This window comes from Martes martes, assembly GCF_963455335.1.
Source record: "Martes martes genome assembly, chromosome: 3".
Lineage (NCBI taxonomy): Eukaryota > Metazoa > Chordata > Mammalia > Carnivora > Mustelidae > Martes > Martes martes.
In genome coordinates this window covers 42156655-42173030 of record NC_137890.1, presented here as the reverse complement: position 1 = coordinate 42173030, position 16376 = coordinate 42156655, and positions in this window count along the sequence as shown.

The window sequence follows — 16376 nt, the reverse complement described above, 5'->3', positions numbered from 1 at the left end:
AAAATGCTGGAAATGACAAATATGTGGGCCAAAAAAAAGCATATTTTTTCCACTTTACTGTCTTTAAACAATAACTGATTATTTATAGAAAAAACAAATGTATTAGGGGTTTGTAACATGAAGATACAATGTACAACAATAGTACAAAGAATTGGAGGAGAAAAATAAAAATATTACTTTATCACATTTGCATTATATATGAAGTGGTTTTATGTTATTTGAAAGTGGAATGCCATGTGTAATGTGTGTGTGTTTGTAGCCACTTCAAAAAATAAAAAAAGATATAGCCAGTAAAACAATAGTGAGGATGAAAAAGAGATGCAGAAATGAGTATTTTTAATTGATTTAAATTCTGGAAGGAAAAGAAGAAAATGTTTTAAAAAGTAATGAAACAAAGTACAAATAAGTAAAATGATAGCTATCAACCCAACTACATCACAATGAATATGGATGACCTAAACACTCTAGATATATAAAGGTAAATATTTCCATAGTGTGCATACTCAAGAAAAAACTATTGCTTCTTTTGAAAACAGGAAAGTAATGTATGGAAAGAGATATGCCATTTAATATCTAAGTCTAAGAATAAAGAATGTTACCAGATATATAAAGTGACATTTCTTACTGATACAGAGTTCATTTAGCAGTAAAATTTTAGCAATTTTAAATATGTATGTACTTAATAACAGAGTATCAAAATGTATGGAATGTTAACTCACAGAACATTAAAAAAAGAAAAAGAAAATTAAACTTTTCTTCACAAATCTCTCAGAACAAATAAAGCAGTAGTCATTAATAACTGTCCATCAACATGAGTAGATTAAGATTTACAGAAAATTAACTCAAACTATGAAGAATGCTCACTGTTTTTTCAAATGTATATCATACTTTCACAAATATAGACTGCATAAAAGAATTTCTAATTAATTAAAAATGATTGAAATCATTTTTGAGTGTTTCCTGACCACAAGGGACTCAAATCGAAAATATTAATGACCATAAAGTATACATTTGTCATTTAGATTACTGGGATTGATTGTATTTCTTGGTTGATTCTACATAAGTTGAAATTAAAATATTTTAAAAATACATGATTAAATTCTATTTCATTGAAAAGTCACTGATAGTGATAAAGTCTAAAACTTGAGAAGTTGTATTGAATATTATTAGAATTCACAAAAAATGTATTCCATAATATTAATTAATTAAATATAAAACTGTAAATTGCATGTAATATTATATATTTTTAAAATTTTCATGTTACCAGTGTAGTATACCAGGTAAGAATATAGAGACTTGAAGTCAGCTTTTCTGGTTCTTATTGTTATTATGAGCTAAATAAATTGCTCAATCTACCTGATCATCTGTTTTGTTTTGTTTTGTTTTCAGTTTGAAAAATGATATTTATAACTACTTTTATCCCTGGGTTCTTTCTAGAATTGAAGTGAAACAATCCCTATGCTGTGCCTGCACATTGATTGGAATATAGTTAATACCCAGTACAATTACATTCTATTAGTAGTCACAAAGTAGCAGCAGTGTTAGCAGAAGTATTGTGGTAGGGTAGCCATATTATTACCATTTATTTACAATGTGCTTATAGACTAGTAAATTTCTCTAATAACAGTACTTTCAAGTATGTGTTTTAGGTTCATATTTTTTATGACTGGAATTTTCTCTTGGCTTTAGCTTTCTATCATATATCTCCTTTCATTCATTTTTCTCAAATCCCCATGATGTACAGACCATATATTTGATCCCAGAAATAGAAAACATTGGAGGGAGTAGAAAATAAATAATAAACAAATAGATGCATACTTACATACATTTAGATTGCCATATGCGCTTTGAAGGAAACAAAGAAAGTGCATTGTTTGAAAATGACTGGGAAAAGGGCATGACCTAATTTGGAACAGAATCATCAATGTAGACTTCTCATTGAAGATGTTCTTTATTTTCTTAATTTTTTTTTAAGATTTTAGTTATTTATTTGACAGACAGAGATCACAAGTAGGCAGAGAAGTAGGCAGAGAGGAGGGGTGGGGAAGCAGCCTCCCCACTGAGCAAAGAGCCTGATGCGGGGCTTGATCTCAGGGCCCTGGGATCATGACCTGAGCCAAAGGCAGAGGCTTTAACCCACTGAGCCACCCAGGCGCCCCTGAAGATGTTTTTTAATCTAAGACCCAAAAGTAGAAAATGGTCATGGGTGATTTTTCAGGTACATGGAAATTATGTAGCACTCCAGAACAGAGGTAAGTAGTCTAAGAGGTAAGTAATCTAACAGAGGTAAGTAGTCTAAGAGAATATTAATTCCACTGGAGAAAGAAAATTCAGGTCAGATAGCTTGGAAGTAGAAGGTGAGATTGGCATCTAATATATTGGGAGTCATAGTGTCACTAGATGGTATTTAAATACTTTGGAATGGATTTTGGGAAAAGACATTTGAGTGGCATAGGACAAGTTATGAACTCCCTTTTTGAGGTCTGAAAGGAAACTAAAGAATTGAAAAAACAAACAAACAAACAAACAAAAAAGCCTGATTAAGATAAGGCAGAAAAAGCAAAAGAAAGGATAAATAGCTACTATTATGCAAAACAAAACAAAACAAACAAACAAACAAAAAATAAAAGGAAATTTTTCTGAGAAATACAAATTAGAATCTTTAATTTCCTGAAGTATTTATATACAGTACATTATAAAATGCTTTATGTATACATATATCTAAGGTTTTGGTATGAATAATTTACCTTTTAATATTTATTTGATTCACTAATTAAAATGATTTTTCTTGGGGCGCCTGGGTGGCTCAGTGGGTTAGGGCCTCTGCCTTCGGCTCAGGTCATGATCTCAGGGTCCTGGGATCCAGCCCCGCGTCGGACTCTCTGGTCAGCAGGGAGCCTGCTTCCCTTCCTCTCTCTCTTCCTGCCTCTCTGCCTGCTTGTGATCTCTGTCAAATAAATAAAATCTTAAAAAGAAAAAAAAAATTTTTTTTCTTAAGTTCCTTGTTTTTTCTGTCTTGTCACTATAATCCTTATTTCTGTCTTTAGCAGTTGTCCCTATTGAGATAATGCTTTCTCTTTTCCTTTTTCCTGACTGCCAGATTGGAATTTCTAACAGCCTACTTGGTGTCTCTGACAAATAAATATATTATTTAGATATATAGATATTTATATGGTTAGCCTAGAGTGATCAATTCTCTTTTGTATCTTCACATTGGATAATATATATGAATATTTTAGCATAAATTATTTCTAAAAATCCCCTTTCTCCAGGCTTCTTAGTATATGGCTTCTGTTGCGATTATGATGAAGATGTATCTATCTGCTCACTTTGTTCCGTCTGAATTTTCTCTGCTAGCTGGTTTGCTTTATACCTTGGCAGTTTTCCATAAAATACTGTTTCCATGACCAACATCACATCCAGTTGTTTCATAGCTCATTTCATTCCCATAATCACTTCTCAGCAGCTACTTTTCTTGGACAAATTATCTTATAAATAAAATTTTATTGTCAAATTTGTTAAAAACTTGCATTCTGTAAGCTCAGTTGCAATCAAGTTTCTAAATGACACTCATCAGTACTCTGAAATTACCGTTAACACAATTGTTATTTGCCTATAAAAATCTGTATCCATTGATTTTTCAGATGATAATCTGAATATCTTTTTTGAATTTCAGATGAAATATATATAAAACATAGAATACCACCCTTTGTTCCCATCCACTCCCACACAAAAAACACTTAATTCTGTAAATCTTTATTTTTATTATTTTTGAACAGGATCTTTCCTATCCAAGAAAAATTGTCTTTGTTTCTCCCCTTGCATTTGGTTTCTGATTCTAGAGTGTTCTTTCCACAAAGCTGTCAAATAAATCATTCTAAAAACCAATTCCAATCATTCTCCTGCACAGAAAAATAAGAATGAGAATAAAAACTGAATAAGGAATTCATTTGACCTTTCTGTTTTGTGCTTGTCATACAGTTTTTGCAGTTCTCATACAGATTAACCTGCCTAATCCACAGTCCCTTTTCATTGCTATAATGGTTGATAGACCCCTTCTTTGTAAAGGGAAGAGACTATATTACCATTTTCTTGCATGAACAGCAAATGGACATTCATAGCCTTGTTAGGGACTAGGAAGGTAATTCTATCATGAAAGGTAATCTAGCTAATTTTTCTACATCCAATTAGGGAAAATAAAAATGCTATGTGAGTATCTGTAAATTCTTTTTTTCTTTTTCTAACAAAGTTAATTTATGGTACAAATATATGAGAGAGATATTTATTGTTTCATCTTGTAGCTACCTCATGAGGTTAGTGGTTGAGTTATAAATATTGGTTGATTCTCTGTGTTTTAGGGATGGGGCACAGAAGGAATAAACCTTGAAGAGGGAGGAGCTCAGATTCAACAGGCACATAAAGACAACACTGGTGTATGTAATCAAAAGGCAAAATAGAGGGGACCTGGGTGGCTCAGTTGGTTGAGCAACTGCCTTCAGCTCAGGTCATGATCCTGGAGTCCGAGGATCAAGTCCCGCATCGGGCTCCCTGCTGAGTAGGGAGTCTGCTTCTTCTGCTGACCTCTCTCCTCTCATGCTCTCTCTCATTTCTCTCTCTCTCTCAAATAAATAAATAAAATCTTTTTAAAAAGAAAGGCAAAATAGAGTCTTGGCAAGAAAGAATTCATTTAGGAGTGAGCTCCCATGAATTCTGGTGGGTTTCTATTTTCAGCTTTCTATATGTATCCTTGGAAATAAGCCCCCATGTTCTCAAGAAGACACATAAGAATCTTCCCATTAGTTTCTGATGTATGGAGTCATCCAGTTGACTTTATTGATCATGTCTGCTCTATCGAAACTAATGGAGTTAATTCCCATAACATGTTTAACATTTTTCATTATTCTAGTTCTTTTTTTCTTTTTTGTTTATGACATTTCTTTCATATTACCATTCCTCCATTACTTGGTAAATATCCTTACTCTTCAAAATACATCTCAACTTTCACTTCCTTTATGAGTAGATCACCATATAATTTATCAGTGTATTTGGCAGTGAAAAAGGAACTATTAATAATACTGGGATGATAACCACTCTAGTGATGGTGTATATAACCTGATAAACTTACAGCCCATCCCATTGCCATTGAATTGACATTTTAAACTCTTTAAGCCCTCAAAATAGTCTGTTTGACTCAGATTTACAGTTGAAAGATAAAGTGATAATTGTATGACTAAAAATAAGCACTTACATTTTTTTTCATATAGGTGCCAAAACAAACGCATTTTGATACAAATAGCACTGAATCCTGTAATATCTGATATCTTAGTTACTTGTTTCTGAACAGCACAACAGTAGAGACTCATTTTTTCAGATCAGTACCAAAAATAAAAAGGTGGCTATGTTCCACCTCTCACAAATTTTGCCTGGACATAGTGACCTTTGGAAATGTTCTTAAAAATATCATGCCTTTCTCTTTTTCACTTAAAACTTTAGCAGGAGTGAGGTCTAATGGTGTGATTTTGTGTGTACCTTTTTGGGTTCTAAAATTTTCAAAAAGGTCTACATTGTTATGACTTTTTATTAATATATCAAGAATAATAATAAACTGTTTTTAAATAATCTAAATATTCAGTATTTTGGGAGGATCTGTTTAATGGTTTTGACATAGGCATATATTTCATTCAGGGTTAATATTTTAACATCGACAGAGAAGAAACAGTTTGTAAAACACTTCATTATGGAAAGCATTTTTGCAAATCCATAAGTTATATTAATGCCTAAAAAAACAATAAATATAACCTTATATTGTCTTTTAAGTACCTAAAATAGATTTGCTGGTGCCCTTAATGTAGAAGAGAACTGATTTTTTTTTTTTAAGACTTTATTTATTTATTTGTCAGAGAGAGTGAGCACAGGCAGACAGAGAGGCAGGCAGAGGCAGAGGGAGAAGCAGGCTCCCCGCCGTGCAAGGAGCCCAATGCAGGACTCGATCCCAGGACCCCGGGACCATGACCCGAGCCGAAGGCAGCCGCTTAACCAACTGAGCCACCCAGGCGTCCCAGAGAACTGATTTTAAAATACAAAATGAAAACAACATTTAAAAATATATAGAAACTCTTTTTAAAGTTTAGTAAGAAGATAAGATGATCAAAATACTTCCAAAACCAAGAAGCTAGATATCCATTCACGTATTATTGAATATTTTGGTTGTTTTTTTTTTTTAATTAACCTAGATATATAAAAGTATTGTAGATTTTAAATTTTGCATATAGCAAAAGTTGAAAAAGATTTTCATAGCACAGTTTAAGAATGAAGATGTGACTTTAGCCATAGGTGTAAGTATACATTAAGTGATGGATTGATTTAAGTGATAAGGTTTTGAAGATAGGACACAGTAATCATTGTTGCTGAGGTTCAGGGCTATGTTATTTGTTAATCAATTTTATCCCCAACTAACATTTTCACATTTATATCCAAAGAATATTTCCCTCAAAATATGAAGCATTTTACAAAAAGTATTTTGTCCTAAAGAACACATGTTAAAAATTACGTGACTATTATGTAAATAAATATCCCATGCTCAAAAACCTATGTAAAATTCTAGGTTAACAAAGGTCCCTAAAAGTTTCTTTTCTTGGGACACCTGGTGGCTTAGTCAGTTAAGTGTCCGACTCTTCATTTTGACTCAGGTAAAGATCTGGAAGTCCTGGGATCGAGTATCACTTAACAGGGCGTCTCCTTGAAGATTCTCTCCTTCTTCCTCTGTCCTTCCCCTGCTTACTCTCTCTCTCTCTCTCTCTCTCTTTAAAAATAAATAAATATCTTTTAAAAAGTTTCTCTTCTATACATATTCTGAGCTTCTTTAATTTCTGTGAAGGTATATATTTTATTGTTTTATCTTTTTTTGACTTTCTTCCCTTGAAACATTTGCTGATAGCACACGGAACCCAATTTGAGAAATGTGGACATAATAAAATATTTACAAAAGAGTCATGACATTGGTTCGTGGCCAATATAAAATAATGGAGTATTAAACAGTATTCTTGTAGTGTAAAATTATATCTCATGGTGAAATCCCATGCTAAAACCTTTCATATGCTTATAAAAGAAACAAAACCATCCTGCTTGCTTATAAAGCATCCGCTGGTTGATACGAAGTCATATACACAGAATTTGGTTCTTCTCTGTTGGTAATAAAATTTTATAAACAGAATGTTTAAGTGAAATACAAAGTCTTTTTTAAAAGATATGTTTGATATTTTCATATTTGTGGAATGGTTTAAGACTGCATCAGGACGGCATCTCATCAAAAATACTGAAATATTTAAGCTGTTTGTTGCAACACTATGTTCAGCTCCTCTCCTACGCTTTCTATGACTGTTGTGGGTGTGACTAGGGAAAATCTCCATGATCTCTTGAAACTGGGCTCACTATAAATCATCAACACAATATAAATGTGTATAATAAGTCAATCTTGTTTTAACAGGTGAGGAGGTGCCTTTTATTAGTTCTTATTTGTAATTGTATAAGTTCTAAATATCTGAGAAATCCAATTAAATGTTTAACCATATTCTCACCTTAAAAATCCTTTTTCACTATTATTTTTTCTCTAATCCTCAGATGGTGATGCTAGTGATAATAATGATGATGTTAATTATCAACACTTTTTTTGCCCTATATGCTGACACTTCTCTAGTTAGTATTTCTCTCTAGATCTACACTTTCAGAATATATATATGACTTCAACTATTACCTGTATTCTGACAATGAAACAAAGTGCATTGTTACTCTTTATCTCTAACGTGAACTCTAAAAGCACTTCCCAAACTGTCTTTAGTGTCTTCCATTCAGATTTCTACATGTGGTGTTCACATGAAATGAGCATAGGAATTTCATTCAGAAGACATTTGAATGATCTTTTCATGTATATGCTGTCAATTGACCATGGTAATCTTTCTGAGCCTCATTTTCTGCCTCATCTGTGAAATATAACTACTTACATTACAGTGAGCTAGATCAAGTGAGATATCAAATAGATGTGCCTGACAGTTTTCTATACCTATTGTGCAATTTATAGAATGTCTAAAAAAAGTTCATATTTTTTCTCATATTTCTTTTCTCTATTCACAGCATCATTGAATTCATTCTGTCAGCAAAATTTTCTCTATTATTCATTAGTCTTTTCCCCCCATGCTTCCCATCTTTTCAATTTTACACCTGAAATTTAATTTTTCATCTGTTCCCTATTCAACTGGTGTAATGTAGGTATCCATTATTTCTTCCTAACTAACAAGTTTTTCTTCCCTTAAGTTTCCTATTTATGCTACTGGCAAATATATTTCTTAGTCACCCAAATCAGAAGTTTCCTTTTGACTTATTTTAAAATCATATTTAAAAAAATTAATTTAGTGGCTCTCATCCCATTCTGTACTTAAGAAGCTTAAAACAGAGAAACAAAAAGCACAAAGTGATACTAAATACTGTATGATTCCACTTACATGAGGTACCTGAACTAGTCAAATTCATACTGACAGAAAGTAGAATGGTGGTGACTGGGGAGTGGGGGAGGGAGGAATTGGGAGTTATTGTGTAACAGGTACAGAGTTGTGATGTTGCAAGATAGAAAAGGTTCTAGAGATGGAAGGTGGTGATGATTGCACAACAATGTGAGTGTTACAGTGTGTGTTGTACAACAATGTGAATCAACATTGCTGATCTGTACACTTCAAAATGATAAGATAGTATGCTATGTATTTTAACACAATTAAAAATGAAAATAATAATATGTAAGATTAAATTATGGACTTTTTACCTGTACCCAAAAAGGAAGCTCAATCAAATGGATTACTGATTTTGAAGGAATTATAATAAAAACTACTTACAGGAGAAAAAACACACACACATACAAAGCAAACCAAAAGAAATGAACAAGAATACCCCATAACAACTCCTAGAACCCCACTCAAAACAATTAAGTCATATTCTGGGTGGTGGTCAGGGCGTAAGTGAGTATTAAACATCCCCAGGTATTTATTCTGCAATCAGGACTGGGAGATGCTGTTTTGCCTTTTTCGCTTCTCTATTTCCCCAGGTACACATTCAGATATAAGGTCCTATAAAGCCAGTGTATTTGCCATTGGATTAAGAAATTCTAAAGTAACAATTTCTGAAATACAGATGTTGCTCAATTAATACTAAGTCATACTTATTTAATATGCAAGGTAACATCTTAAAGGTCAAAATGATGAGTTCTGTTGTGGGCAGATGAACTATGTGTGTGAAAATATTTGGGCTTCTGTTGGGGATTTTGATTTTATGCATAGAAAAAAAGATTAGTAGCTAGAGACACAAATTTGGGCCAAATTTATATGGGGAAGACATTTTAAGTGTTGGAACCTTGTGTGATGTTATAAAAAGAAGAAAGGGAAGGAAAACTAAAACATCCAGATAAATTAAGGACTGCCATAATTTAAATTAGTAATTGGACCTGGAGTCAAAAACCCTGCTGTCAAGTATTATAATAATCCATGTTGAATATTGAGCAAAATACTCATTGTCTCTGAAGCAAAGTTAGTTTCACTTATTAAATGGGATTATTAATATTTGTCAGAGCTGATATGAAAAATGTGCATATGATAAGTAAATGTTGATAACAAACACTTTGAATATAGAATATTATTATTTTTTTAAGTTATTCTTGAGGTGAGGAGAAGACAGGATTACACCCAGGGAAGTACAAATTTTATATTTTTCCTATGATGCTCTCTCCATTACTATTCTTCAGGGTGGACTGAAGACATAGATTAGAAACAAAATATTTTTGAGGCACCTGGGTGTCTCAGTGGGTTAAAGCCTCTGCCTTCGGTTCAGGTCATGATCTCAGGGTCCTGGGATCGAGCCCCGCATAGGGCTCTCTTTTCGGCGGGGAGCCTGCTTCCTTCTCTCTCTCTGCGCCTGCCTCTCTGCCTACTTGTGATCTCTGTCTGTCAAATAAATAAATAAAATCTTAAGAAAAAACTTAACAAAAAAAGAAACAAAATATTTTTGTAGAAAAAAACTTAGTAATTGCCCTGGGTTGAATCCATTTCCCAACGAAAAAGTGAACTAGAAAAATCAAAAGCTATCTTTGTAAAATACGGATAGAAAGTCAGCAAGGCATACAAGCTGATACATTACATTAAGTTTTTTGTTTTGTTTTGAATATTGGAAGTTCAGAATCATTGTCAGTTATGTAGGTAAAATGCAATAAACTATTAAAGATGGGAGAATGATAAACTTTTTCAATTATCAGATTGAGCAAGATTTCCAGTGATAGTAATGAAGGCAGTGGTATGATGAAATGAAGCCACTGGCCACATGTGGTTATTGAGCACTTGAAATGTGACTACAAATTGAGATATATTGTGAGGATAAAATACCTACTGGTTGGAAGACTTAGTATGTAAAAAGAAGGTAAAAATTTCTCATCAATTTTTATATTCATTACGTTTTGATATGATAGTATTTTAGACATAAAAGATATATTAAAATTAACTTCAGGGATGCCTGGGTGGCTCAGTGGGTTAAGCCTCAGCCTTCAGCTCAGGTCATAATCTTAGGGTCCGGGGATCGAGTCCCACATCGGGCTTTCTGCTCGGCGGGGAACCTGCTTCTCTCTCTCTATCTGCCTGCCTCTCTGCCTACTTGTGATCTTTGTCTGTCAAATAAATAAATAAAATCTTTTAAAAAATTAACTTCATTTTTTAAAACTGTAGCCATTAGAAACTTTAAAATCTCCTATGTGGCTCACATTGTATTTGTTTTAGGGAATGAAATATCTTCTACTTACTTTTTTTTAATAGATAAATATTGAATGTAATGATGTGTACATCAAAACAGCTGATTCATCTTTCAGATTTTAATTATCTTCTACCTCCTTATCGCCTGGTAAGCTTTAGTTGTAGGTCAAAGAGTAACAACTACTATGGTTTGCAACCACCATGGCGCATTTTCTCTTTCTTTTGAATACTAAGACATGGTTCTGCTGCTTCTATCAGAGTTAAGTTTACCTTCAGAAGACTCTTCATTTAGTCAGCCAAAGAATATGGCAGTTGGAAGCCACTGCACCACTTCTCCATATCAGCTCAAGGTAGAATTTTGTATTCCTGACTTTCCTGAATTTTCCATTTTCCATATGCATTTATGCATGTATGATTTTTATATTAAGAACTTATGAATACTAAATTAAGACCAATTAATAATGAAAACTAAAGTACCTTTTTAATTCTTTTAGTGTATATTCAAATACTTATATATATATACACATACACATATATACACATATATATGTACATATGAGTACATAATAAGTGTATATGTGTATATATATCTTTTAATATGCTGTGATAAGATACAGGGCATGTTACCAAATTATTTTATATGTTCTACTAGAGTAGCAAGAATTAAACTATTTTAGTAGTCATTTTTTTAACTAAACTATATAAAAAGGGTTCAGTAGTTTACAAAAGAAAAAATAATAAATTGTTGAAGTTTAAGTATGAAAACTGGATCCTTGCCTGATTTTACACCCCCAACCACTGTTTTGGAGAAACCTTTGCAGAATGAGAAATCACAGGACTTCTGTTCTTACTTTATAGGAAAATATAATTACAAAGAAATTTAGCCAATACAAGTATAAAAAATAAGTATTTTTATACTTAAAAATTTAAGTATATTTCTCAAATATAAGTTTAACTGTATCAAATTTAAATTTAAATGTAATTATATTTTATTTTTTAAAGTAATTACCTGCTTATTTTCTCTAACTTCACTAAAGCAAAATTTATTATTTTGTATCATTGCTGCTATGAATATTTCAGTATTTTTACTCTGATAATTAATACTATTACCTATGTTACTGGTACTACTACTACAAACACTTCTACTAATGCTACTATAATATTAATTTGATCAGAGCCAGTTTTGTTTTTGTTTTTTGGTCTGATCCAAAAGTTTATACTCTGTATTCAACTGTTGATATTATTCCTGAGATTTAAAAAAAAAAATCTTTTTATCTCTCTCTCCACACGAAAAACATGCAAAAATACAACCATTATCATATTGATAAAAGCATTCTGGACTTAAAAAAATAGCTGAATCATTTTACAGTCAGTAAGGAAAAGGATGACTTAGAAACATAGAAGTTAAAAGTTCACCAGAGACATTAGCACCTCCATCTTCAGTCTACAAGTATAATCATAACCAGAACTTTTAACTACCTCATTTAGTTAAAAGGGATATTAAAAATTTTGTTTGGGAATATCAACACAGTAAACAAATGATAATGTTATAGTTATTCCAGAGAGTCAATTAACATCATTATTTAGGGACATTAGGATCCCGTGAAGTTGCATTCATTTAAGAACTACTTTTTTTTCTCCCTTTGCCAGGAGATAGATAGATAGATATAGATATAGATGTAGATGATATAGATATATAGATATATATATATTTGGTATTCTTACATTAGCTCTTGGTAATAAATATCTGTATTATTTTTTCTTTTTCCATTTTATTTTCAGAATCTGTTTTCATTTTTTCTTCTTTATTGCCAAGTGTAAGTGAATGTTTAATTTTAGTATTAAATTTATTCTGAGACACATGCCATTATATGAAATAGTTTTACGCTGAATATGATTATGCCAGAGATCAATGTATAATCTTCAATTCTATCTTTATTTCTCTGGAAGTTAAAATTGCAATGAGAGAATTCTGTTTTATGATATGAAGGAAGACACATGAATTCCTTGTCACTAAAGTCTGTCACCAAGACATCTTAAGAGAGGCCTTTGTATTGAATGTGCTGTCTAAATCAGCTTTCCCATCAGTTCTGAAGCTATTTGTAGTCAAAAGTAATGAGTGTCTCAGCAGCTACTTCTTAGGGTTCAAAGTAATATATTAAAAAATCAAAGTAAAAGTGCAATGAATAAAAACCATTGAGCTTCAGATAGCAATATTGCCAAGGCAATTACATCAAATAACAATTACATTTTTGATGTTATTAGCAATTGTCAATTTAATTTCTTTAAAGGTTGTCCCATGTTGTTCAATAATGGATATTAATATATAGGTCAAAGACAAACATTTATCATAGAATACAGATTTATTTGTTGGAAGATGTGAAATAGAGAAGATTTTAAAACTTGCTCTCCTATAGATGAATGCAATATTCATGCCACAGTTCTGTTAAAATAAGTAGGTCACAATTCATTTCAGCTTTATAAAAAAATAGAGTTACTGTCATTCAGAAATAAGGAACTGATTATTAGCCTTCAATATGAATAATAGGTTCCCAGTTAAAGGCTTTTTAAAAATATTTTTATTTATTTATTTGATAGAAAGAGACACAATGAGAGAGGGAACACAAGTAGGGGATGTGGGAGAGGGAGAAGCAGACTTCCCACTGAGCAGAGAGCCTGATGCAGGGCTTGATTCCAGGACCCCGGGATCACATCCAGAACCTAAGGCAGATGCTTAACGACTAAGCCACCCAGGCGCCCTTAAAGGCACACTTCTTATGAAAGATAAGGAGACAGATGTAAGGGTATCACATGGATGCAAAACTTAGCTCCTTTAAGAAATGATATGGAGGATAGAATTTCAGAAAGTTTCTCTGTAATTTTAATCGTATTTATGAAGTGTTCTGAGATTACTTTACCACTTACCTAACCCCAAAATGTAGTTGAGACAAAAATTTATTTAAATACATGTTTAATTATTGGTCAAAGACATCGAGGGACATAAAGAAAACCTGATATTGATAGAATTTTGTTATATTACCTGTTTAGTCCCAATGGAAAAATCAAGATTTTTGTCATGATTATCTAAATTGTTTTCAGCTAATTTTCAGGCCAGAATTTGTTGAAGTTAACATGAAATTGTTCAAACTGCACAGATTAATAAATCAAAGATGAAGATCTTCCTATTATTCCTAGTTACTCTGGAATGAGGATGAATATGTTCCCTTTACTTATTATTAAGTAGCACATACTTTATTTTTGTTAGCTTACAGTTGCATTAGAGACTACTTAAGAAATTCTGCTAAGAGGATGACTATTAAATATATACAAATTTTGGAGACGATTATTCATGTCATCTCCCTTTGAAATATGTTAAAAATATCTGAAAATTCAAAAGAAATATGACTTACAAGTCTACCAAAAACAAGTCATATATTTTAAAGCAGTCCAAATAAAGTTTCCAAAATCTTATCTAAATTATATATAAATCAAAAAAGTTGCTTCAACTGCCATTTTAATTATTCTAGAACTCCTTACATAAATAGTACTAAAACATGTTAAATATATAATTTTTCATGTGATACTGGTTTTCTTATTTGTTGAACTAAAAATCTTACAAAAATAGCTGTTAAATTCAATTAAAATATGAGTTGTGGTTATAATTAGTGACACAAAAATTTATATTATAAAATAGAATTTGAGGCCAATATGATTAAGTAAACATAATTTGAATTGTCAGTATTAATCTAAATATTAAAGTTTTCCTTATAAATAATATTCATTTCCAGAAATTCGTATTTTAGGATATTTTTATTTTTTAATAGAAGTTATAAACATCAATGAATATGAACTGAGTCAATCCAATTAACTATTTAAGACATGTAAATAGATAGCAAAGGCACAAGAGTTGGCCCATGCACCACGTTTGATAAAATGAGAGAAAATACGAAAAGAAAATATGAACTAAAAGTGTTAACATTCTATGGGTTTCATTAATCTAAAGACACAAATTAGGTCAAATTTATAATAATACCAGTCTCCTTTGCTATATTCATGCAAAATCTATTAGGCTTTAACAGAGGATGATGCAGAGAATTCCCAAGACCCAAATACATTCCCTAGTATCTTTTCTGGTCACCATTACTACTTGAGTATATTCTAACTACCTTTTAAGAAAGATACAAAAGGGACACCTGGGTGGCTCAGTTGGTTAAGCAACTGCCTTCAGCTCAGATCATGATCCTGGAGTCCTGGGATCAAGTCCCACATCGGGCTCTCTGCTCAACAGGGAGTCTGCTTCTCCCTCTCCTACTCCCCTTCTCATGGCTCTCTCTGTGTCTCTCATTCTCTCTCTCTCAAATAAATAAAATCTTTAAAAAAAAAAATAAAGACACAAAAATCATTCCCTCAGTTCCTTGCTGCTTAAGAAGTTTGTAATTAAGGATTAGTCTATCTAGACTTCCTTTTTATATTCCAACATTTGAAAAGTTTGCAAATCATAAGTTCTGCCTTCACAACAACAAAAGAAAGCTGAACAGTTGAAAGCCAATGATTTTTCTTAGATTCATTAGAATATTGAGGTTACAGATGTCAAAACAAAAAATCTACTGTACAGATTTAAAAAGCAAAGAAGACTTTCATCAAAATTATGAAATATGGGAGAGAGACTAAATTCAACCCCATTGAAATAGAAAGCAGAATTTTTAAGTACTGGGGTGAACAAGTGAAAAACCTGGAGAATATTATTCATAAAGTAAATATATAGAAGAGGTTAATCAGTGAGATATGGTGGGCACATTAAGTTATTCTGAGTTTGCCAATATTTTTCTGTTTAATTAGGCCTTCTGAGTTTGCTGTTTGGCACTCATCAAAGTTACACTCTATACCATCCTTCAGAAACTGAGAGATAGGGGTCCAACCTCTTTGGATATTTATATTTCAAAGAGATGATTCCCAAGGTCTTTAAGAAGGACATTACTGAGTTGTAAAATAAGCAAGAGTTTGGAAGAATATTTACATTAACTACGAAGGGGCAAAACAAGAAGTGGCAGTTACAAGTATTCTAAAGTAAATCGTTCAAGGAAAGGGAGTTCAGGAATCTATAACCAGAAAGAAAATCTGTCTGAAATTTAGTCAAGCGTAGGGGGACATTAAGGCTGTTTTGGTCACAGGAGAAACTATCACTCTGAAAATGTAGGAAATAGGAGAATACAAAAAGAAAAAGACAGAGAGATCAGCTTTCCTGAAGCAGAAGCTGCTGAATCCAATTACCTTGATAGACCGCGTACATAGTAACTGGTGAATTCTTAGAGGCAGACTCTGTGTGCTGGATGTCCTAACTAATGCTGAAAGATATGAAAATAAAATGAAAGATACAAAGAGGTATAAGGAAGGGAGAAAGAAAACTGTTTTGTTTGTGGATAACATGATTAGGTAGAAAATCTCAATGAACCAACAATAACAACACCAAAAAATACCTGTGGAATTAAGGATTAACTCTATTTAGTTTGCATAATACATTGTTAATAACCTGAAGTCTGTTGTTTTTTTTATAATGATCAATGAACAATTAAACAATTAGAATTTGAATTTAAAAAC